Source organism: Xiphophorus couchianus, chromosome 8 (assembly GCF_001444195.1).
Source record: "Xiphophorus couchianus chromosome 8, X_couchianus-1.0, whole genome shotgun sequence".
In the NCBI taxonomy this organism is placed as follows: Eukaryota; Metazoa; Chordata; class Actinopteri; order Cyprinodontiformes; family Poeciliidae; genus Xiphophorus; species Xiphophorus couchianus.
The window spans coordinates 6178851-6205406 of record NC_040235.1 but is presented as its reverse complement, the minus strand read 5'-3'; the positions used below and the strand labels follow the sequence as shown (position 1 = coordinate 6205406).

General features: G+C 36.4%; 2 protein-coding genes and 1 long non-coding RNA gene across 4 annotated transcripts in view; all 3 read left to right on the top strand.

Annotated features, from left to right (window-relative positions):
- The window catches only part of LOC114149750 (protein NLRC5-like), a 1536511-nt gene that overhangs the window by 809373 nt on the left and 700582 nt on the right, over window positions 1-26556 (top strand). The window lies entirely within an intron of this gene.
- LOC114149806 (ephrin-A5b-like) overlaps window positions 1-26556 on the top strand; it is an 89836-nt gene that overhangs the window by 9647 nt on the left and 53633 nt on the right. The gene's annotated exons all lie outside the window — the stretch shown is intronic.
- On the top strand, window positions 1550-25508 carry LOC114149853 (uncharacterized). Its single transcript, XR_003596619.1, has 3 exons — window positions 1550-1563; window positions 10707-10715; window positions 25250-25508. It is a non-coding gene; the product is annotated as an uncharacterized LOC114149853 (long non-coding RNA).

The following is a 26556-nucleotide window of genomic DNA, read 5'->3' as shown; positions in this document are numbered from 1 at the left end:
TCTATGGCTGAAGCGCTACATCAACACGGTATTTAGCAGAAGCTAATGTACCATACCATTATGATATTTAGCAGAAGCTATAGTGCTAAATTCAACCATGTTTATACCCACCATGTGTCAATGACACCATGTGGTACATTTTGGTATATCGCCCTCTACAGGGTAAAATTGATCCATTCATCTCATTGATTAGCTGAATGGAGCTAAACTGGGTCAATCCTGGAAGAAAAACAGAAAATGGAAAAGAGTTAAGACCCATTTGGAGTTTTGTCTTCTAAACACACAAAAGGAGTTGAACTGAACGGTTCAGATCAATCCATCTTCATGTTTATGAATGGTCTAGTCCAAGTCAGGACTGAGAATGTGTGGCAAGACTCGTAACTGAAGCAAATTGTGGCTCTAAACTGTAACTGCAAATGGACGACCCAGTTTTTCTGGATTGTATTTGAGAGAATTTTTCACTACTTTGTGTTTGTTGACATGAAACCCAGAGAAAACACAACCAGGGCTGCAGCTGCGATGAGAAAACCGTAGGAAGCTTCTCCATGAGGAGAGGCAGCAACCCGAGGCGTCCGGGCCCAGGAGCCTGGAGGTGGGGTCACAATCCGTGTTCCCACCCGCAGGAAGCGTCAATCTCCAGAGGCATCAAAGGGAGCGGAGTGAATGTGATTTCCTGCAACCGAGCGCTTCACAAACCGCCAATAAACAGAGGCAGAGCGCCGCCTTATCTCCCGTTTCATTACAGCAGCCCGCAGCATCATGCCTCCTTCGCCACACTTCCTGTTGTCACGTTGCCGATCAGTTTTACCCGACATAATCCACTCAGAGACTCCACTTTCTGGTCAGGTAAGCTGTGAATTTCACACTTGGCTTTCTGCAGCGGAGGGGAGGCGGTCGTCATGAGGCGACACCCAACACCCCCCGTCCCCCAGAGGTTAGCCGCCTGCGACCTCCCCGCCCCCCGACCTCCACACACCCTTCATGCTCTGACTAATAAGGCAAAAGGCCCGAGGCTGCCAGCCAGTGATTGACAGAAACGACTGACTGCTAATAAGAATGGCGGCTTTTATTGCTGCAGTTTGTGGCGCTGCAGCAGCTCTGTGGACACGTTAACAACCAAAACAATTTCTTACTGTTTAATTTTATTGGGTTTTTAACTGGTTTCACACTAAAAAAAAACATGCTGTATCTGTCAAAAATGAAATAAAAAGAATAATTACTCACAGAAATGACAAATTAAGTCAGTTTATTTCCCAGTGGCTGTGTGACAAAAGACAAAACAAACTAATAAAGATTCTTAAAAGTGGTTTAATATGATTATAAGGTGGGACATTTTGGTCTAAATTTGGTCTTAAATTGGGTTTTAATTAAACATAAAACACAGAAGAACATTGCAAATAATTAGATGTCTAAGAAATGACTTGGAGGTTATTTATTTAAATAAAACAACACGAAGAGTGTGAATAATCCAGATTTAATGGTAAACAAATTAATCTGAATGAAAAAATATTGTCATTTTCTAGTTCAAAGTATTTCAGCAAAAAATGTAATTACCTAGCAAACGTTAACGCTAAATATTAACTAGCAAAACTCAGCATACTAGCATGTGAGCGCTAACGTTAAGAAAAGATGATCAAATACCGAAGTTAATAACTTTAATATCTAGTTTATTGTTATGTTAGTGGTAAATAATATAATTAATGTTAAATTAAAGATTAGTTAATGTTTATTAGTAGTATTTAAATAGTCACATTTAGATTTTAGAACAGCATTTCTTAGCATATGAGTGCTAACGATGCTAACGCTAACAGATAACATTAATATAATGTTTATTTTAGTGCAAATGGTGAAATAAACATTAGTTAGCTCAGTTAACGTTTAGACCTGAGAACAGCATTCACTAGCTTATGAATGCTAACGGTGCTAATATTAAAATAAACAGTCATTCTGTCAGGCTTTCTACAAGGGCAGCTAACATTAGCCAACAGAGCTAGCAACAGCCGTCACCAATATGTTTGTTACTGTTTCTAATATAATACTGATAATCTGCTGCAGGAAACTAACGAGTTCAATTAACTACCTAAAGTAAACTCTCAATGCTAACTAGCAGAAGTTGAAAATATCAGTTCCCAAATTTGCAGAGGAGAGTTTTAATATGAAAAGCATCCAGAAAGCACATTCTCTGTAATAAGAGGTTATTTATGGATTATAACTGAATTTATTGGATTTAAAGTTACCAGAGACTTTGAGTCTCTTCACTGGTATTTTTAATTTGTTTTTATAATGAATAATGAATTATAATATTAAATCTCGGATTTCATTTAGCTGTATATTATCCTCTCAAGACTTTATATTTCCCTGCTTCCATTTGTTGTGGTTTGGATCCATTTGGACTCATAATATCTGAGACATTATGATGCCTGATCAAACTAAACCAGCCCTTAAGTGAAACTCCCACTGGTAGATGTTACTTATTAAAGCAATAAATCAATGTTTTCTACACTAGACTGTAAAAAAATATATAAAATTACTTCTGATCTTTGATGTTGAATTCAACATCTGAGAATGCCTCCAAATTTGGTTCAAACTTCTAAAACCTCTGCACACAAAAATGTTTGTTGAACTAATTCATCAAAGTTTCCAAGGACACATTTGAGTTCAATTTCTGGAATTTGAAAGAAGTTGCCACAGAGAGCTGGAAAGTGTCCGAATTGAGAAAACAAAGCCTCGATCCGATCCGTTGTGTCCAGATGTAAAACAGTTTGGCTTCTTCAGGTCTAATCTCTGCCGGTCTCACCCCGCTGCACAGAGCTTCACTTTTTCCTGCCGTTTTAATCTTAGTGGGGGCTTCTTTGTGTGTGTGTGTGTGTGTGTGTGTGTGTGTGTGTGTGTGTGTGTACTCTGTTAAATGCGAGTGGTGAAATGGCATCCCCTGTGTCTTTGTAGGCACCGGTGAGGGTATTAGCAAAGAGGCTCTAAGGGGCTTAAGAGGTCAGTCTTCCCTTTGTGTGGAGACACAAAACACTTCCTGTGGGACCCTTCACCCCTCTCTGTTCCTCACTCAGAAAGCCAAGCCCTGCCTGACCATTCACATTAATCAGCCTTAGCTCCTAATGACTGCAGGAAAGCCTCTGAAAAGTGCTTCCAAAAAGGTCCTAAAGAGCCACTAAGCTGCTAACAGACTGGCCACAGCTGATGCTGTTTGCAGGGCATTACTAAGCATCAAAGATAGGCGGCTGGGGGCTCATCCATCCCAACAGTTCCTCTTTAATCCCCACTAAATCTAATCTAAAACTTGAGCTGAGACTCTTTCAGTCTTCTTGATGCATGAAGGTTTTCTTACAGGTAACCGAGCTACAAGGAGACCTTCAATACACCAAGACGTTTTCTGTAAAGGTCACTGCCCTGTGATGACGCCTTAAATGCATCACCAAGATGTACCTTTATGCAACTGGGCTGTAAGAATATGCATTGAAAAAGTGTCTTCTTTGGTATATTACCCAAAATGGCACCTTCCAAGAAATCAAGAAAGTTCTCCTTTAAAACATTAACCAATAAGGACCCATTCTTTGCATCAAGTCACTGCCCTATGATGACACCTTCAGAGGTGCAACTGGGTTACAAGGATATATAAATAGAAAGTGTCTTTTTTTGGTATATTACCCAGAATGACACCTTCCATACATTAAAAAAGTTAATTTTTACACCATTTACCAATAAGAATCCCTTCGATGCATCAAGTTGTCTTTATCGGTCACTTCTCTATGACAACACCTTAAAGACGCACATTTACACAACTGGGTTACAAGGATGTGCATGGCAAATAGTGTCCTTTTTGGCATATTACCCAAAATGACACTTTCCATACGTCAAGAAAGTTCCATTTTACGTCATTTACCAATTAGGAGCTATGATAAAGGTGCACTTTTATGCAACTGGGCTATAAGGATGTGCATCATCAATAAAGTGTGTCTTTTGGTAAGTGACCCAAAATGGCACTTTCTATAATTCATAAAAGTTAAATTTTTTGTCATTTGCTCCTTACAAGCCGTTCAATCTATCAAGGAAACGTTTTATAGGTAACTGATCTTGACATTTGCCCCTTTGCCATTTCATACAGTTAAAGTTTTGGTTCGATTTGTAACTCTCTAAAAGCAGCTCGTCTTTCGCCACAGGAAGTTTTGTATAATTAAACGTTAGCTAAGGTTGATGGAAACATGTAAAACTGGAAAAGAAAATTCTCAAATTCACACGAAAGTTTTTATGTTTGTGGAAAGTTTTGACTTTCCTGAAAACCAGTTAATGCGCTGAAGGTTAAATGGAAACACGTTTGCTGAGTAAATTCTGACGTAGTGAACATTTTTCTGTTTATAGCAGCCATACGCAGCGTCACCATCTGACATAAACACTCGGTGTGTGTAGCCTGGTTGATTCACCAGCAGCTGGAAAAACAGCTGATTCACATTTTATCTTCTGTGAAATTAAAAAAATTTGCTCAAAATTTGCAACAGTTGGATAGAAGCAGCTACTGATTCTTAACCATCTTGGTGACTTTTCATACCACCATCAACTGGAAGTTATTTAAATATGAATTTTATAAACAACAACTTTAGGTATGAAGGATCTATGCACTATGACACAATATTACGAACAATACTTTAATTTCCACCTGCCGTTATTTGGGTTTGTGTTTGGCTGTGAGGTTCGTATTTGTTTACATTTAATTCTAAATGATTTATGAATTCACAGATATGAAAATAGATTTCATATTCTTCTAATTAGAGAACGAAAATGAGCCAAATAACTTTGGAAGCAGCTGCTTTAGATATCTTACTACATAAAGGAGCAGATGTCAGATTTGATCCATTACAATCAGGTTTTCTTTCATAACTGTTTTGATATTTTACAGTTCAAAATAGTTTCTTATGTTTTACTCAAAATGCAGAATAACTCTGCAAGCACCAATATAAATTTTAATTTATTTGGAGTAAAAAAAGTAACAATATGTGAAGGAATATTTTGAATCAACCATCAGGTAATTCCTGCCCACCTTACAGATGTTTAGTAAAAGTATGTTTTCATAGTCTGGTCTAAGGAAATGTAGTTTTATGACTAATAAATCCCATCAGCCGGAGTTGATTACTTGTGTTGATTTGATCAGAGGTCATAATATATCAGTTTTTAAATCAGGATCAGATCCACAATCAATAACAGCAGCACAATCCAAAGTTTTGAGAACATGATGTGCAGCTGAGTTGTACTTTTTTTTTACGATTTTGTCACAGTTTATCTCCCTTACTCTTGAAAATACAGACAGTAAATTGGCAAGGAGTTTTTTAATGCTGCTGAATGATTCAGAACACAGATATTTTCTTTCAAGCGTCGTTGAGTCTAATGTTGGACCTCAAAATTAACCGATTCTGCGTCCAATTCGTCACTGTTTTTTCACTCTGAGAGGGAAAATCTTTGCTGTCTCATCTGGTTCAAGTAAAATGGAGGTAATGGGGAAAAACCGGGGGCCACAATTACCGCTTGATTAGAAAGCAAAATCCTGATCATTTTGACAGCTTGGGCCCCGAGTGTGTGAGTGAAGGTTTTCTGGACGTCGTGTGTTTGTCAGTGCGGCTTTGGAGCGACGCCTGAAACTAAAAGCAGGCAGACCTTCTCGCTGGGACGATGTTTCCTGATGTTTAATGGCTGCTGACTTGTAGCTTTTTGTGTTTCTTGGAGGGAATCGGGAAAAGCTGGTGTGGGAGTGCATTACTTTCCTAATGAATCAGGGTGACAAAGCTCTGGGACGAACCAAGCAAACCAGAACCTCTCAGATGAAGCAGCTTTTAGTTCCCAGTCTTGAGTTTCTCCTCAGGTATGAACTGATTTTTTCTTGTTGTTTTCAGAGTGATAAAGTAAATCTGAACGATCAGCAGTTTGTTTCTTGAACTTGGCTCTTCGGGCCCTTCGTGTGGATCCACAGCCAAATGTGTTTCCTCATGTTGGGTTTCTGCTCACTTTGTGCTCTGGGACCCATGAAATATTAAAAAAAGCTGTTTGTGATCTCACGATGGAGCTTCGACAAACCTTCACACGCAACCAGGAGAAATCCAGGTCACGGCTTTAACACCGGGGTCGACTTTCCTTTTCTTTTTTTTTTTTTTTTTTTTTTAAATTTGCTCCTTCGTTTAAACAAATTCCCTCCTGGACTGAATTACTTTAATAACATTTATTTTGGACAGCTTAAACTTAACGGGTCATTAATTTTAATCCCTGACTCAGAAAATCTCCGTCTTCTCGCTTTTCCTTTGTCGTCTTGCGGCGGAGCGCAGGCAGCCATTTTCCAGGTTGGACTCCATCTTGTAGAGGGAATAAAAGTAGGTTAAGATTCGCAGGATGTCACACGAACGCTTCCTAATCTGTCCTGATATGAAAAATCACCCAAATCACGAAGGATAAAAACCTGCGGCGTCCGTTCAGTCTTTACTGTCTGAAAGTCAAACTGAGTCACAACAGCGTCTTTAACGTTCTTTATTTTAGGTATTTACAAGTTAAAAACATTTGAGTTACTTAAACATTACTCAGCTTCGGTATTAATAATTTTTGTTTTTAGTAGAAAAGATTTATCTGCTTTTGTTGACAATTTGGTTTAAAATGAAATATTTTTGCAACAGTAATAAAAAAACGGATGAAATACCGAAGAAAACTTTAACGTTCCTTAAATTTACTTTTACTTTTTGATCAACGTTTTCAGTTCTCATTTCTAAAATTAATTTAAATATTTAGATGTAAACTTGACTTTTTTGTATGAACTATTTATTAAGCTGTTAGAGACATTTTAATACAACATATAAATCTCACCAATTTTAAAAGTAGTGAGATTTTTTCCTTAATGTTTTTACAAATGTGAAATAATTTGGTGAGAAATTTAGATTTTATTAAAATAAAACCTTCAAGTGACAATATTTAGTTTAATAATTCTGGTTAAAGTTGATCTTTTTCAAACCAAGGTCAATTTAAAACAAGTTTTATTTTATTTTTATTTATTTTGAGTGTTTTATCGGTGCTCATCTCTGAGATTATTATGGATTATTTTAGTGAATGTTTGCTAGAATTTATTGCCGTTTAATTGGAAATTCAGAAAAGTCAGTTTGACAGCATAGATGAAGATAATAATTTCTACAAAAAGTAAATACTTTATGTTGGATCCAGTTCAATGTTAAATGTGTATGAAAATAATTAACAAAATTCATGGCAAATAGAAGAAAGTTCTGGTTTAGTAAACTTTTTATGCAAATGTATAAAGAATAAAGAATAAACTATGGAGTCACTAAAGTTATGAATTTTATTAATAACTTTATTTACTTGTCAACACACAGCAGACATGAATCAGCATCATTTAATGTAAATGTGTCCAAGTTAAAGCCAATGTTTACGAATAAAAGCAAATTAAAAGTCAGTTTGTATCTAAATGTAAATAAATATTCACCAATTGTTCAAATTTTAGATTTTGGTGATTGTGGAAACAATAACTTTTATACAAACTGAAATTATGTTATTAAATCTCAAAATAACAAATAAAAACATTCAGTTTTGGCATCTGGAGAGTTTTTATTGTTTTCCTCTCTCTTGCTCATTTCATACTTTGGACATTTTTATCTGAATTTTGCTACAATTTTATTGGGATTTTATTATTTTTGACTCTTTTGTTTGTCTTAAGTTGGACAATTCAAACAATTCTTATGTTGCGTCGAAATTTGAAGCAATTTCAGTGTCAAAATTTGTGAAAACCTAAAACGGTTTAAGGAATCAGTGACTGAAGTCTTGAATATTGAAACGTTTCTCAGGCATCGTTACAAAATCTCTGGTTGAATTTTGGGAAAATATTAAAATTTGTTGCCTTTCAAAACTGCTTCATTTGTCTAAAGTTTATTATCAAAAAAACTAAATCATAAGGTCACTTAGCTACTAAGTCCAATGTAAAATTATGTTAAACTGTTAAATTGAAGCAAGTTTTGCTTTGCATGAATAAACACGTTTATACAAATTGTTTTGGTCCAACTGTAGTTCAGCTTAATCAATCAATTCAGTTGATTTGTTTAGGACGTTTCAGAAACAAGGCAGTTCAAAGTTCTTTACATAATAAAAATATCATACAGTAACGATGAGAAACCAGAAACAAACGTTACATTTTGTTCACAGCCGTCATCATAAATTTATTGGCAAAGTGATCAATTTCTGCATCATGTAAATTTGAATGATAAATTAGGATCACCGACTCAGCAAAAAGAAATATTGAGCATAATTTTGTCTAAATTTGAATGTAGAGACTAATATTTGTGTTGGTTTCACCAGTTTTCTTTACACTCCTTAGAAAAGTTTGGTGGTGACAAACTTCTGTCACCAGGGGCCAAAAATCCCCAGTTTTAAAATCCTGAGGGACCAAAATGAGCATTTTTACCGAAACCACAGTCAGAATGACATTAATGTTTGCATCTATTTAACCTTTTGGGCCAATTATTTCCCAGTTTCTTGGTTGTTTTTGGTTCATTTCCAGCTATAAAAATGATGCATTTCTTTTACAACCTTTGTTGAGTTTCGCCCAAAACGTGTTGATGAGTAAAAAGTTTCTGGTTTGACTTAATGCTGCAAAAACACAAAATCCCACCAAATATTGTTGGTTTAATTTCTACTGCAAGTTTCCCTGCACACTTCAAATAAGACAACTTCACTTATAAGTAACTTATAAAAGCTTGTTTTAAATCAATAATTTATTAAAATAGTTGTGGTTCTAATGGCAGATAATTTAACTTTTTAAAATGTTTTGCTATAAAGTGACATAATCTGTTAAATGGAACCAAAACGTCTTAGTCAATATTTTAAGGAACTAAAACAAGCTGCTATATCTTGATTTAAAGTTACTTTTGTGTTATTTTCAGAGTGATAAGATATTTGCACTGGGAACTGGACTAGAAATAGTTTCTGTTTGTAAGATTTATTGTAGGTTTTTGTGTTTTTTCAGTGCTCTATGATCTGCTAATTATAATGTTGTACATTTTCCATTTAAGATATAAACTTGATATGGAAATCCTACAATAAAACAAAAACATAAAGTGTCCATTTCATCTGAACGGCCAAATTTGCACCAATTTTCAGGGGCCACATAAACTAATTCCAAGGGCCACATTCGGCCCCTGAACCGCACTTTGAACACCGCTGTGCTACAGGAAAGCTCCTCTGCTTTGTTTTATTCCCAGTCTTCCCAGTCCCAGTCCTGTCCTGACCTACTAACACATTGATGGTGATGCTGGTGCCGCCGCCGCCATACGTTGGCGGCCGGTGTTAGCATTAGCACTAGCGCGCGCCGTCGACCCCCCTCCTTCCTCTCATGTCTTGGCTCCATCAGGGCCCGGAGTTATTCTAGTGCATAATTGATGGAGGAGTTAGAATAGCAGAAGTAATGCGATGAGAGGGTGCAGCCAGGCGGAGCGGGGGATCGCGTGCGGCGGGCTGCAAACATTGCAGGGGACGAGAGGAGGGCATCTGGCGTAACAGGTCGCCGACTCGTCAGCCATCTTGGCCAATCACGACCCCACTCTCCTCGGCCAATCAGGCGCCTCCACAGGAGCAGAGTACTACATCCTCATGACTGTCTTCTGCTCCTTTATTTTCCTGGTTTTAAGTTTTGCAGCAGCTCAGGTTGTGTCACCAAGCTTTGTTTTGCATTCATTAGGTCGATTTTGCGTTTTCAGAGCCAACATGGTGGATATCACACCTAGATGAGCGACGACAAAGAGCAGCTAATGGCCCAACAAGCCGGTATTGTCTGGCTTAACAAAAGAGAGCAGGTCAGATAACCTGCCTTCATGGCTTCAGAGACGCAGAGCGACTCGGCAGGGAGGAGATCAAATGAGAGGAAAGATTTCACAACAGAAACGTTTACTGCTTTAAAAAAAACAACACGTTTTTACGCTTTAAAAAGTTATAAACTCAGTCATGAGGTTGTAATTTCCACCGTTTGGATCATTTAACTTAAAACTGATTTTTAAAATATATTTAAAAGAATAATGGGCGACACATGGATAGTGCTCAAAAGTATTTTTATTTTAAATATTTTTATAAACTATTACACAATTTTGTCTTTTATTGTTTAGCTTTACAGTATTAGATTTTTTAAAAATAATATTATTAATAGGAAATATTTTTATTTTCTTCATTTCATATTTTTGAATGATTTGACTTTTGATGTAACTTTTATTATCATAATTTTGTTAATATATTTTTTACCAAACTATCATGATGCTATCATGTTCAAAATAAAGTAAAATAAAATTTTCCATATTTTATTATTTTTGAATATTTTTATTTTGATATTTTTACTATTTTGTTTATCAACTTCAGTCACATATTTTCATTTATTTTTTCTCCTTTTAAAAACAATAATTTTCAAACATTTTATTATTGTATTTATTGCTAAATTGTTTCATCTGGTTACTTAACTCTAAAAAAAAATGCTAAAAAAGTTGATTATTTTACAAATACCAATAAGGAGCCAGTTGATTTGTTTATTAAGCATCTTTTAGCTAAAAGTTTGTGGAGAAGAATCAGTTAGAAACTCGCTGCCGGCTCCTTTAATGTGTATTTTTCATCAGTGACTTTCCTTCCTCTCTTTAATATCGCAGCCCGGTTCGGTCTCTAATGAGAATTTATTACAGCCAGAGAAAGTTTGGGTCGCGCTCGGCTCTCCGTAATGAAAACAGTAAGTTGCGGAGAGCTTCGTCTCGGCAGACAGTAGCTGAAGTCTGAAGTCGCCTGGAAAGCTCGGCGCTGTCCAAGCGGAGCACTTAGAGGCTGCTGGACCGGGAGTGTGCCTATTAAGATCATAAAATCCAGCTCATAAAGATGTTTTATTTGTTTCCTGAGTGTGCCGGCTGCTTAGGTTTCCATCAGAAACCTTTATGGCTCGCTGCTCATATTTCTGTCTCTGGATGGAGGTGAACATTAAGTTTTAGTGGACTTCTGTAAGTAGCAAAAGTCTGGTCACAGAAAGTTCACTAATCACTTTTTCTTCCTAAATGGACCCACATAACTGCTTGTTAAATGATTATTGGTAGGATTATGATTTTTTTAAATGGTTTTTGGTATAAAATGTCTGACTTCAAAAAACCAGACAGATCAATAGACGACAACAAAAGGCACAGAAAACCTGTAAAATATATTTTAAATGATTTCTAGTGGAGTAAAGATATCTGCACATAAATTATATTTCACTTTGAAAAAATAGTTTAAAATAATAAACTACATGTAATACATAACATACAAAATGTCATTAAACACGTTCAGATTATAAACTTTATTATACGGTAATGCCAAGAAAAAAGTAAAATATTATAACAACTAAATGATCAATCAGGTTAATAAATAAGTAAAAATATGGATATAAGACAAAATAAGAAAAATAATATAATACTAGTGAACAATTTTTCACTGGCGTAATTTGTAAATATTTAATTTTATATTTTTTTATGGATGTTGAGATGTTTACTTTAACTTTACACAATAAATCAAGTTAATAAAGAAGTAAATATGTAATAAAGTTTATAAAACAAACTTAAGAAAAATACCTGAAAACTATTTTCACTATGGCGTAATTTTACAAAACGTTTCTTTAACTGATGATGAAATGTTAACGTCCTGGTCTAAAACTTTAAATGATAAATTAAGTTAATAAGTAAAAATGTAATTTGGGAACTAGTTAAAACTAATAAAAAATATAAATAATCCTAACGAACCATTTTTTACTGGCGTCATTTGTAAATATTTGATCATATTTTAAATTGTTGAAGATTAACTTCTTGTGCTATAAACTAAAATTATTATTTTTATCCCATTTTCTGTTTGCTTTAATTATAAAAAATAAAGATTATTATGATAAATAATAAAAATAGTAGATTTTATTTAAAATGCCCTTTATATGTCAACATGTCACGGGGCTAAAGATTATAATTAGGTTTTTTGATTTTTTTAAAACACAGATATTTAATATTTAACGTAACATTGAAAAATAACTGAAGTAAATGAAATGAATTTAGTCTATTGAAAAAATATTAAAAATAAATGGAACAGAATTGGTGCAAATACAGATTCTGTGATTATTTTTTCATTCAAACTTTCTTAGATATGAAATTCTTGATCTATTGACCCACATAGAGCAGTAAAGTAAATGTTTCATATGAGTTTGCTGCTGTAATGTCGCCTCTTTCTGTCACTTTTTCTCGGTTTCACGTCGTTGAAGATCTGATCGAGGAGGGAGAAAACGTAAAAACGCATCAGGCTGGAGATGCTGGAGATGCTCCTCCGGGTCACATGGTCTCCTTCCAGAAGTGCTGCTGTCGAGCTTTAGACACGCGATACACTGGGGGGTTGGAGGCGCCACGTCACCGCCGTACGGAGGCCGGCCCGCTCCAAACTTTGCCCAGCAACCGAGCCGCACGCTTCTGGTTGACACACATTTTACTCTGCGCCAATTTTCACCTGAAATTTGTTTAAAATGTTCAAATATGCGAAATCATGAGTGATTAAATAACACAAAGTCGTCCACAAATTGGTTTACTGCCAGAAAAACGCTAATTCAATCCACTGTTGTTCAAAAATAAACAGGTTGAGATCCAACCAATCAGGACGATTCGTAGTCGCTTGGCAGCCAATGAGGCGTGAAGCAGCTGTGCCCTGATTGGCCCCTGGAAACCCGGATCACCAAACCTGCACCAGAAGCGCCAGCGAGGAGATAATGATGGCTGCCGCCTGGAGGAGGCCAGGCTGGTTTAATGCGACGTGATTAACTGTTGCCGCGGCAGCAGCGTGTTGCCGTGGCAGCAGCGTGTTGACACGTTTGGTCACTATGAGCTCCGACGAGGACGGGAAAATCAGCTTTCTGTCATTTTACTCCAAGATATCAGCCATGAATATGAAATATCTCAAATTAAACACCTGAACACACCTGGGAAGAAACTTCTGCACTAAATACGATTTTATTCTGATTTTTAATGTCAACACGAATTCTGCTGCTTTAAGTGAAAAAACGTTCAGATCATGTTACGATTCATTAAATATTAGGATGAGCTAATATTCTAAAAATACTCAACTGTTTTAAAAAAAATCACAAATAAAAATCTATTAAAATAGTTTTTAGTTTTATGAATTACTCCAATTTTTGTTAGTCTATTATTGTGGGATAGTACTGAGACTTTCCTCAAACTTTTCAACTGAAGTCCTGCTGGTAATTTAAAAAAAAGTTCCAATTAAACTTCATATTATTTGTGAAAATTTTCTGTAAAGTCACAGCGTTCTCATAAGCCGTACAAAATGTAAAATCTTAAATATCAGTTTTGTTAAAGAACTTTATATCACTTTTATTATTTACTAAAATAAATGAGAAAGTTTCAGCTTTGGGTGAACATGTATGAAGAATTAGAAGAAATAAACAAGAAAGTTAAATAAATTGGTGAAAATTCTTCAAAAATTCAGCTGAATTTTTTTATATATACAATCTACGTTTTCAATTTCTTCTGTCAAAATCCAAAAATTGTTGTGTTTTAGTCACTTCTACAACTCCAATAGAAGAAAATTGATTGAATTTTTAGGATTTTATTTTTCAGAGTAAGATCGTTGTGATGTAAAATACTTTGTAAAAAGTATTTTTGAATTCAGTTGAATTTTTAAAGTTATTAAAAAAATTACAAAAGTAATATTATTTTTTATTTTTTGGTTGCTCCTGAAGTAATAGTGTCAGTATGAAGCTGCACAAAAGATGATTTATAGTTTTATATTTTTTTATTTTGTAGTTTGCAGTTATATGTCTTTTGTTTCATAAAACGTTCAAATAATAAATGTTGAAATATATATTTTTTGTCCATCCAAGCATTTTCTTAATGTTAAAACTTTCTAACTCAAGTTTGTGAAAAAAGCGAAGTATTTTATCCTAAAGGAAGGAGTTTAATGTAAAATCTTAAAATATAAAATTCAAGATTCTGAAATGATCAAATGAACTTTTTACTGTTTTATTTTGAAATTCCCCGTCACCCCTGATCCAGATCACCCCAGCGTTGGTCTCAGTCGTTCTTCTGCTCCGGAGTTTGACCCACTTTTCCTCAGATCTCGTTCTCGCAGCCTAACGTCTCGGCTGCGTCGGTCGGAGGCTTTAATTTGCTGCCGGTTCTGCAGGCGTGTTTAATCCGCCTGTAGAAACGGGTCTGCAGGCTTTGGGGAGACGGTGCGATCTCGCTCACAGAGCGAGGGGCCACGCATGCCTGCACACGCATGCAGACTCGTGAGCAGGGTGTCTGTCGCATGTTTATCCTGTAAGTCAGCTGTTTGATCATAATTTGTGATTAATCAGCCGTGAGAGCTTTTGAATTAAGTGCAGCTTTTCATGTCAGGGGAGCCGCAGCCTAATCCGTCTGGCCTTTCTTCAAGCGCTTCGTGACACAGAGCGGGGCCACTGAGCTGCTGGTTCTGTAGCCTCACTGGAGTCACAGGTGTTACTGCGGAGCGACTGGCTGCTTTTTCTGCTTTTTCTCCTTTTTCTGCTTCTAAAAGTTGAGAAGGAGAAAAAAATGATGCAAAAAAAACCAGATTATTTACAAAAGTACAGTTTTCAGTTTGTCTCCTGATACGTAGGAAACATCAAACCCATGGAAGAAGTTGCTCTGGTCAGTTGAGACCAACATTTAATGTTTTAGCTTAAGCAAGGAAAACATGGTGTTGGCAGCATCATGCTGTGGGGACCGAGGCCCTGACTGAGTTATAGGCTGTAAGACCAGGATGGAGGTTCAACTTCCTGCAGGACGATGGCCGTCAACATCCAGCTAGAGATGCAGTAAAGTGGTTTACATCAAAGTATAACCATATACTAGAATGGCCTAGTCAAAGTCCAGACCTGAAATGTGAGAAAATGTGTTGGCCTGTTACATTAAATCACAATAAAATAATTTGAAGTTTGTGGTTTTAATGTGACAAAAACAAAAAAAGAGTAAAACACTAAAACTGGAGCGATGACTTTGGTTAGTTTTAATTGTTTATATCGCGGCTTAATTTACAAACTTTCACTGATTTTCAACAAATGACGACTTGCAAACTTTATTTAGGCCATAATTTAGAAAATATTGGAACAGTTAAAGTTGGTGTGGCTCTTTAACGTTAGCAGGACTGCAGATGAAATTAGCTTTTGCTCGAATGGTGACATTTATGTTGTCCCTTTTTAAATAAAGTTTGTATTACATATAATGTTTCTAATTAGCGCTTTATTGATAGCGCAGCTAACTTTCTAGCTAGTGATTAAAGGTTTTTACACTCCTGTAACCAGATTGTTGCTGATTTTCTTTCTTATCGAACAGATTGGTTTGTTTCTTCACTCATATAAATGTAACTCGTTCCAGGAAACTCTGTCATTCTCCATTTTTCTCTCAGGAGTTGAACATTTTGTTTGTTTCTGACTCAAAAGCTCAGCTTGTTTCGCTCAGTTTTGACTGAAACATTTCCTTTCTGTGAAACAATTCCTCCTCCTAATCATGTGAGTCCAGCTGACGTTGAAACGCGTCGGAGCCACTCAGCATGGCGTGTCCTGGGCACACCGGTCCCTCCCCACAAACTGCCCCCCTTTTGTTGTGGCTCCAGAATGGACTGGACGCGTGTGAAACCGAACATGATACCAGGGGCCCGAGGGGCCATTATTCGCCGGTGTTCTCACGGGGCGAGTGAAAAATCGGCCCTTTGTGTCGGGGAAGAAAGAGCCTTCCTCTGACCTCATGGTTGCGCGGCGTAATGTCAAAAGGCCCAGAGGTTTGTGCGGCGAGGCCACACCCACTCCGTTGAAGCGCCGCCATGTTCTCCGTTCATTCCTGCGGAGGAGGAAAAAAAGCCTCCTTGTAAACAAATGTTTGGATCCCACATGGCGAACCACCACTAATTGGACCTTGGCTGCCTCAGACCGGCGTTTCTGCGAATCCAGAAAGTGCATTTTCTGTTTGCCGTCCCCTCTGAACCAAACTCCTGCTTTCCAATTAGGCTTTCACGTTTTGGCATTCGCAGGATTCACATACGGAGCTTCAGACGAGACACGAAGGGAAGATCTGCGATGTCAGAGGCAAAGGTTGTTCGGTCTGACGCTTCAGGAAGAAATCACCGGGGATGATGAGAGGAAAAACGTTTCATCAGCAGAATAAAGTGAAAAAGATACGAGAAAACATTACTACAAAAAATACATGGTGATTCGAGAGTAAAGTCACTATAATATGAAAATAAAGCGACATTACCACAATAAAGTTGTAATAATACAAGAATAAAATCATCATATGACTAGAATAAAGTGATATCAACCAGAATAGTCGTAATAAAGCAAGAATAAAGTCATAATAGTACGAGAATAAAGTCATATTATCACAATAAAGCCACAATAGTTGCATATTATTATGGCTGTACCACAATAGAGTCGTAATAATATAAGAATTAAGTGATATTACTGTTATCTTTTATAAAATTAAAACATACTGAAATGATATATGTAAAATCTTTTATTTTTGTGTTTATGATTCTGTTTATCAGCTTTTTGACCTGCTTGTTTCCTCACCATCTGTTTACGTCTCACTACATGATCCTCCAGGCGGCTTCGCTAGTCTGCAAAATGGCGACAGGAAACGTTGGGAGAAAACAGAATCAGTCGCTTGTTCAACAAAAACTGAATCCATTTTTTTGAAAACTTACGTTTTCTGTTGAGTATTTATTACCGTATCGATGTTTACATAATAACAATACTTTGAGCTTTTTGATTTCTGTACATTAAAAATTAATCAAAGTATGAAACAACTGAAACTATTACTGTATCTAATGAAAACTAAACTGAAACTGAACAATTATTACTAAAATAAACTAAAAACTAGGAATCACACTCTAAAGATTAATGAAGTGAGGAACCCCTGCTGGCCAGGAACTCATTATATTTTATTATATTCTAGTTACACTTCAAATCAAAGAAAACAAACTTAGAAGTAACTTTTCAACAAGATAAAACAGATTGTTTTAAGAAAATACTTCCTTTATATTGATGAAAAATATTTATTCCATTGGCAAATTAAATTATTTCGCTTATAAGAGGACATTTTTCCATGTTATGTAAAATAATCTGCAGGTAAAATTAGTAAGTTTTCATCTTTATAAAGGAATTATTTACTTGAAACAAGCTTGTATATCTTGCTGAAAAGTTATTTGTAAGTTAGTTTTGTCTTTTTTAAGTGTACTTATACATTTGCACTAGAAACCAGACCAAGATATTTGGTAATAATGAGTGTTTTTGTATCAGGCTGGTGTCGGACTCGGCGGTGATCTTCCGTCCAGCTAACCTCCGGTTAGCGCCTCCTTGTTAGCCAGGAATGTGGAAGCGGCCCATTTCTGCGAAACTTCATGGGAAAAGCGTCGCTCCTTCCGTGGAGGAAGAAGCGATAACGGATTAAGTGTCTGCTGTTTCCCAGCCGGGGATCGTACCTCCCCCCACCTCCATCTGCAGAACGGCTAATGGGCATGGCTAGCGTAGCTCAGCTTTAGACCCTCGTCCTCCGCCGTGAACTTGGCTTTCTTTGCCCCATTCATGTCAGCAGGCTCTGGCGTTCTTGTTGGGCTTTTAAGTGTGTTCACTTTGGACGGCGATGAAAGGACGGAGGGGAACATGGGATCTTAAATCACTTAATGAGGGGAGACAGGCAGCGCTTTTGTCCGGCTTGTTCTGGGGCTGCGTCCAGCCAACGGCCTGTAACGGGCTCTGACACCTCGCTTCGCTGCATACCCCACAATATGTGTGTGTGTGTGTGTGTTGGTGCTACGCCAGCATTGCTTCAGTCTGCTTGGCCTCAGCATCCATTTTTTACTCCACATCTCATGATTTACCCACAGTTCCTCCTTAGTTCTGCCTGTTTATCTGGTACTCTGTAGATTTGGGGAGCAGGAAGCGTATTCCTGCATGCGGCGAGGGCGGAGTCCTGAGGTCAGAGTCCCGAGGTCGGAGGAAGTGTTGTAGGATGGTGGGTGAATCCCTGTGGCGGTTTTTTCCTCGGCCGTCAGTTTGCATGTGCTGATGGAGAAGGAAGGAAAAACCCAGAACAGGAAATAAACAAGTGAGAGCCAAGGATATAAGAGTTTGACTTTAGATTTTAGCTTTATTGAGTCTAATTCAGTTTTAATTAGATTTTAGAGTGTTTGCTAGTTTTTATAATAACTTTTAAAGAGTACCTACAAATTGTAAGAGTATAATAAATATTAGTTTATCATCTGCATATAATATAACATGGAAGAATTTGGTGGTAGTAACCAGACGTAAAGTTCACAACAGTTTTAATCGAGTAACAGTAGCACAACTTATACATATTTATTAGTATAAAAGTATTTGGTAAAAAGTGACTCAGGTACTAAGTAACTGATCTAATTATTAATCATTTCATATTTAATAATTGCTTCATCAGACGGAGCAAAATAGAAAGTTAAGTGGAGATTTTTGTATTTTCTGAATCAAAATGTCAATAAATAACAAAATCAGGCAAACTAAAGTGATTCCAAATCAATTTCTGTCAATAAAAAACTAAAAAAGCTGCAGGTGTTTCTCTGTCTGGTGATTTTTTGGTCAAAACATGTTTGTTCTTCATTCAGTGGGTAAAAAATCCAGACATTTTACTTAAGAGTAAAACTATTTCATGGTAAAATTACTCAAGTAAAAGTAAAATGTAATTTTTCTCAAACAAGTTTCTCAGGTAAATGTAATTGAGTAAATTCAACTAGTTACAACCCAACTCTGGTTATTATTAGTTAAATGTTTAGATTTAATTAGTTATAATAGTTTCAGTTTTTTCATGTTTTGGTAAATTTTAGGTGCAGAATTGAAAAAGGTGAAAGTTTTGCATTGTGATTACATATAAATCAATACACAGTTCCTTGGAGACTAGAATGGAAGTAGCAGCCATCTTGGTAGGCAAACGCAGTACGAAGCACCGGCGGACTCTGGCTTTGAGACCAGAATGAAAATATGTTGACCTTCTTGACTTGATAAATATATATCAACTATTAATTTTCCCTTGACTGATTCTGACCTTTATGGCGGTCAAAGACAAAATAATATCTGATTTTCTTTCTTATCCATTAAATATTGTTGATTTATTTGTCCGTTGTCTATGTTTATAAAGCTGGTTTAAGTCCAGCTTGTGCCAATAAATCCTGCTTATATTTATAAATTCATCTGTTGTTTGTAAATTTGTTGGTGTTTATTAATCCAGCCTTTAGTTGTGTATATAAATACGGTGATGTTTGTAAATCCACTTGTTTATAAATATGGTGGTGTTTGTAAATTCTGGTTATGTTTATAAATCCAGTCTATATTCATAAATCCAGTTGTGTATATAGATCTGGTGATGTTTATAGATCCTGCCAGTGTTTATACGATTTGTTTCTCTGACATTGTTTATAAATTAGACTGGAAATATTTGGTCAAAACTAAAATCTCCAACTGTTTTCATCTGTAAATTGGTCATCAGGCACAAAAGAAGGTTGTGTATAGATCATCTTCCAATTCCTTCATTTATGTTTGTTTTATTGGTGTTTTCTGTTTTGGTGAGTTGATGTGTTGCACTTTGGGAACTCCTCCATCTTGAGGATTTGTACAAATGGCCACTTATGGAAAATTCCCCCTGTGGACGTGTTTGGTCAGAACGTCAGTGGAAATGTGGTTTCTGATTCGTTTTCTTGGAAATAAAAAGAAAAGGGAAGTAACTGGAGTAAATTAATGCGGTTCTTTTAGAAGTTTCTGCGTTCTGTTTATCATTTTACGACATCTTATTGGACCGACTTCGTATTATAAATGGACCTGCTGATCAGGAATTTTGCATCCAGTCGTTTTTTAAGATGAAGTATTTGTGGAAGACGTGAACCAGAGAGAAAGTTTTTCCCCTTCTTTCATCCTGGTAAAGTGATATTTTTATAGTTTAATAGAAAATGTGTTTTATGTTATATTTGCGTTAGAATACAGTTTGAAGTGATGAAAGAAGAAAACGTAATGATTTCATGACGGCCCAAACAAATCGGAGAAAGTGAAAGGTTATCTTGGAGGAATTTGTTTCATTAGTTATGTTGTGACAGAAAAAACTTTTTGGACTCCTGAAGTTGGATTTCTTTCAAATAAAGAGTCCATCTTAGAAAAACAGTGAAAAAAGAACATAGACATTGTAATTTACAAGTTAATATCCATTTTCCAATTTATCTGTATTATGATTTTTTTTCACTTCAGTTTAGGTGATTAATCAGACGTAGGTGAGAAAAATGTTTTACAGTACAGTAATTGTTTTTTCCTATTTAGTAGCATTTAGTTATCAAAACTGGCTTGTTGTTTAAAATAAAAATAATAATAATTAAGCTTTTCTACTAATATTGCACAAGAAGCTGCTTTATATCAGCAGAATAAACCTGTTTTTTCTACTATTTTCTTATTTTCTGTCAATGCGTCACTTTTGATCAGGATTTTCCGAGCTGCTCTCTGCTGTCACTACCAGTGAAGTCCGTTTGCTTCACTCGGGTCCATTTCCACTGTTGCTAGCACTCTGCCACATGTCTCACTCCTTCCTCCCAGTTTTCCTGACATCTCTTCCTGCGGTGAGCGTTAGCGCCTCCATGGCTCTGTGGATTTGTCACTTTTTACTGCTCTCTCTCTCTTTGATTTTCTCCTGCTTCCTACCACCAACTGTCTCTTTTCCCTCTTTCACACGGACTGCCTCGCATGCTGGTGTGTAGCTACGGGACACCTTTTAGTGTTTCTCCACTGTCCTCGTTTGCCAAGTTGGGTTTTTTTTTTTTTTTGAGAACCAACCATCATTAGCACTCCAGCTTTTCAGACGCTACTACTTAGCAGGCCGGGGATAAACTGCTTACTCCTGCAGCGCATGTGCGCACTCACACATGTGTGAGTGATTGCGTGTTTCTAAAAACCCAGAGATTTATATGTTGTTCTCAATTTAGCTTGAGTGCAGCCGATTGTTGGCTGTTGGACCTCTCTGTTCCTCTCAGCTGGCTCCGGTCCGGCTCTTTTCACAGCCATACAAAACAAGAGGAATGCAGCAAAGTTCCCATGGTAAATCACATTCGCATTTACATACGCAATGCCTGGCCAGGAGGTTCCTAACATTGTGAGACGGTTTGGGGTTTTGGCCCCCCAACATGGAAGTCCATTAAAAAACCATAATGGTTTTGTCTGATGTTGCTGTAGGTACCAGAGGATTTACAGCTTTCTAAACGTTTATAATGCAAGAGATTTGTTTCAAACGCTTATTTACAATAGCTAAACTAGCTAACTTTAGGAAGCAGTGCTCAGAAAACTTTTAATATTTCACTTTAACATCCAGTTAAGGATTATTTATGTTGGCTAAGTTTGGTAAAGTTTGCTAAAGTAGCTACATACAAAGCTAAATGTTTAGAAAACTGTAAGATTTAACTTTGAAATCCAGTTAATAGTGATTTACATTAGATAAATTATGTAAAGTTAGCCAAACAAGCTAACAATAGGAAGCAATGATGAGAAAACTTTTACGTTTTAAATTCCAGCTAAGAATTTATTAAAATAACTAGATTAGGTAACGTTAGCTAAACAAGCTAATTATAGGAAGCAGAAAGCGTTAATGTTGAACTTTAAAGTCCAGTTAAGAATGTCTGTTAGGTGAAATAAAGTTGGTAAATGTCTTTTTAAGGTTCAATTTCTGGCTGATTTTGCGTTTTGATAAAACTAGACGCCACTTTTATTAATATAGTGTAAATGTAAAAACACAACTGACAACTTTGAACTTGATTGCTAGAATAGTTTGAACTATAAAGTCAAAACTTTAGTTTTTATTCTTTGCTTTAATATTACAAATCTTTAAACTAAGTGGTGGGACTGAATAAATATTTTAATCGAGTTATTTTAATGTCTGTAATTAATTAATTACATGTTATTGAAAACAATTTATCGACAAAAAAAGCAAAAATTAACCAGATGGCTTAGAGATTCTGCTTGTGTGTCAGATTTAAAGGAGTACCAGAAACATGTGAATACAAAGGTTCCGCTGGGAATTTAAAAATAAAAAAGTAATTAATTGCACTAAAATCTGTATAATTATTTAATTGAAATGAAATGAAAACCAACTTTAACACTGATATTTCTTTAGAGGTAGAAGAAGTTGCAGAAGCTTTAGTGTTTTTGGAAGAAAGTAAGATGGAGGAATTGCTGGATTTTCTGGATATTTTATATAATAAATAAATAAAACACCAACCAAACCACCTTGTGTCTAAGTGGCTGCAGGAGCAGGGCCTACTCAAAGTTTTCCTGCTGAATTCCTCACAGCAGAAATTGGCCGAAACGTTTCCAACGTTTTGAGAGAAACGTTGGAAACGTTCTTCGTCTCCTTCGGGTTCCCTGACCTTTTTCCACCTGTTGGGCTCCAGACTCAATGGCATTTAGAGAGAATAGCTTCGCGCTGCCAAGCCAACCCTGCAAAGTGCCGCATTGAATTTGCAAAGATAAATATGGACCCTCGTTTGTGCGTCCAGACGTTGTGAAACCCCCCGCCGTCCGAATCGGGCCGCCAGGCCCATGAGAAACCCGCCACTTGAAAGGCGTCGTCTGCAAACCAAGGAAATTCAGCTGACACCTAATCAGAAAACGGAGCGTAGACGGGGTGGAAAACGGTCCGGCGCTCACAGCGATCACCCCGGGTTATCTTGAAGGAGCGTGACCTTTGTGACACTGATAGGATTGGAGACAAAGGAGGGTGCTTTCACTCTCTTTCTTCTTTTACAAGCTTTCTTTTTGGGTGTGCGATGCCGAGCAGTGGAGGGACTGGAGGTGACGGATGTCTCCCTGACTCGCCTTAATGGACTTTTTAAAAGTCTCTTGAGGTTAAACTGGTGGTAAAACTAACCTCAAACATAAAAAAGACAAAAACACAGAGATCCTTCTGGCTCTGCTTTCCAATTTGCAACCCAACACTGCAAAAACACAAAATCTTACCAAGTGATTTTAGTCTAATTTCTATTGCAAATATCTTAGAAAAAGACTAAATTTACAAGCAACTTTTCAGCAAGAAATAGGAGCTTGTTTTAAGTCAATAATTCCTTAATATTGATCAAAAAGTACTAGTTCACTGGCAGATTATTTAACGTATATCAAGATATTTTCCCATGTTACCAGTGAAATAATCTGCCAAAAAACTATTAATTTTTCACCAACATTAAGAATTTATTGACTTAAAACAAACTCATATTTCTTGCTGAAAAGTTGCTTATAACTTAATTTTCTATTATTTCAATTGTAAGATTTTGAGTTTTTGCAGTGCAGAGGTGGGTAAAGTACCCAAACACTGTAAAACACTAAGAGCAGTAATACCTCAACATGATTTTCCTCAAGTAAAAGTAAATAGTAGCCCTCTAAGAGTTAAAAGTACATTGTAGTTAAATTATTCCTAAAAGTAGTTTTTTCATAAAAGTTACTCATGTAAATGTAACTGAGTAAATGTAACTAGTTATCACCCAAATCTGCTGATGTCATAATTAAATCAGATCTTTGCACTCAAGTAGATTTCTTACTAAATACTTTTTTAATTTTTACTTGAGTATTTTTTCTTGTGTGGATACTTTTACTTTTTTTTTTAAAACTTAAAAGTCGTCTTTTTGTTATTATGAGTAAAAGTTTTTGGTAGTACATGATAGTAAAACTATTTTTAAAAGTAATTTTCCCCCCAAAAAGTTACTCATGTGAATGTAACTAGTTACTAGTTATTTCCAGAGGTGGGCAGGTTACACAAAAACTACTCAAGTAAAAGTAAAAAGTATCCATCCAATAAATTATTCAAGTAACAGTAAAAAAGTATTTGGTAAAAAGTTACTAAAGTACTAAGTAACTGATCAAATTATCAGTCACTTAATATTTAAAAATTACATCATCAGATGAAGCAAAATATAAAGTAAAGTGGAAAGTTTGGTATTTTAAGGACAAAAATGACAATAATTCATATAAGTAACAAAAAATAACAAAACTTTTTTTTTCAAAATCAGTTTCTATCAATAAAAATCTTCAGAAACTTTAACAAAAACTGCAGGTGTGTTTCTGTATCTAGTGAATTTTGGTTAAAACATGTTTGTTTTTCATTCAGTGGAGAGAAAATCCAGATTTTTTACTCAAGTAAGAGCAGAAATACTTCAGAATAAAATTACTCAAAGCACAGCGTAGTAAAAATACCTTTTTTCAAAAAGGTTACTCCAGTAACTCCAGTAAATGTAAGTAGTTACTACCCAGTTCTGTCAACACCCAATATTTTACACCCAGTAAAACCTCCCATAAAATGTGTTTCTCTTTACCTCCTGAAGCTGGTCAGAGCTGGAAGGCCACCAGTAAAACCAGTCTCTCCTCTTCTCTCACACGTCTTTCTCTCATCTGACAGAGTTTTCTCATGTCAAGCCAAACATGTGAGTCCGTTTTTCCGCAGCGCTCAAACAGCTGATGAGCCAGAAAACTCTGAGTGCAGACAACTGTTTATTTTATTTACTATCTACGGAAAGCGGCTTGATGAGCTGTTTAAACCGGGGAGATAAATCGGAGGCGAATTGATGGCCTGTGATCCACATGGACTGGCTTTGATTTGGGAGATATGTTTAAAAAAATAAATGAATGGGATTAGAAGGAAGAAAACAGTTGAGTTTTACTCATCGATGCTCATTTAGAGGGCTGTTCTATCAGGTTCTGCACTGAAAAAACACAAAATCTCAACTATTTTTGGTTTAATTTCTAATGCAAATGTCTTAAATCAGACAAAACTAACTTACAGGTAACTTCAGCAGCATATAGGAGCTGGTTTTGAGTCAATCATTTCTTAATATTTATGAAAATAGTTCAGGTTATTTCATTTATAAGATGAGGACATACAGTATATTGTTAAAAGTAAAACTGCCTGCCGATGTAACCAGTACTTTTTAAATATTAAGGAATTATTTACCTATAGCTTTTTTGTAATGTTTGTGGTGTTAGTAATCTAATGGGCATTTTAAATAAAAATAAATATATATATTTTTATTTCTACTCCTTCTAGAAACAGTCTAAGCACTTAAAAACCCACTCAGACAGTTTTTGGCAATAACTTGATGCTTTTGGTGTCTGGAAAACAAGCCTTTTCAAAAACTTCTGGAATGTAAAGACACAAATCAGCGGCACTGCCCGTTACCTAGCAACCCAAGCTGAGCTCCAGCATTTTTGGTCAGCTGGATTTACCTCTGTATGCTCTGTTCAATGGCTGCAGGAAAAGACAAGCGTTTTTTTTGTTGACTTAGCATCCAGAAACCACATGCTACATTCATGTTAGTTGCACAGGAGGCTCTACTAACGCTATTCAAAGAACTGCGGTTGTATAATTGTGCATCAGTTTACAGCCATTTTCAGATGTGAGTTTAAATGTTGAATTGGGGGGGGGGGGGCGATTACTCAGATTTATAGTGACAGGACGCCCTAAAGCAGCTAAAGTCTCATTATCTAAGAATGATTTTTGCACAAAAAATGTAATGAACGTGTTTTATGTAGGCCGTAGATGTAACCTAACCTGTTAAAAGAAACATAATAGATCAACTTTAATCAATCAAGATTTTTTGTATAGCATATTTCAGCAACAAGGCAGTTCAAACTGATTTACATCATGGAAACTAAACATCAACGACTGTGAAAACCAGCAGCAGACGCTGCATTTGTCAAGTGATTGTTAATATCATCAATATACATCAGCTTTGTTGAACAATGTTTCATTTATTATGATTCAACATCAGCTCTAAACAGGTTGGGTTTTTAGTTTTTATTTAAAGGAACTCAGTGTTTCAGTTGTTTTTCAGTTTTCTGTTGTTCCAGATTTGTGGTGCATAGAAGCTGAAAGTTGAATTCTTGAATTGGATCCTCTTGTATCCTCATTTCAACTCCACTTTGTTTAGGACAACCCAAAGTCTCGCCACACGCCGAATCACGACCCAATCTCACGCCGGCCGCCACTCGACTCGTCACGCTGTGGCAGCTTGAGCTGATGCTGCTCCAGTCCGACTCTCCATGTGCGGCGATTAACCGCGAAACCGACTCAACTGCTGTTCACCTACATCTGTGTAACGACCCCGGCCGGGCATTTATCACCGCGATCGGCCTCAGAGATAAGCACAGACGGACTCCCACGCTCACAGACGTTTGGTATCTCGGTGTGAACAGACGATGCTTTGGACTGTTGACGTTTCTGTTCGCCTGGTTTCTGTTTGATCACCCACTCAGGGCGAGATTAGCCACATAAGTGTCGTCTGATTGCTGAGATAGCATTTTCCCTCTTGCTACTTTTACAGGAGTTTTCCTTCTCTTGCTACATCATCGCTATAAATTTGTCAAGTTTGATTGAAAACAGGTGAGATGGATCCCCTGGAGGAGATCTGACGCATGTTTGTGTTGATGTTTGGAGGATTATTGGGTCTCCATATTGAAACCAAGCTGGT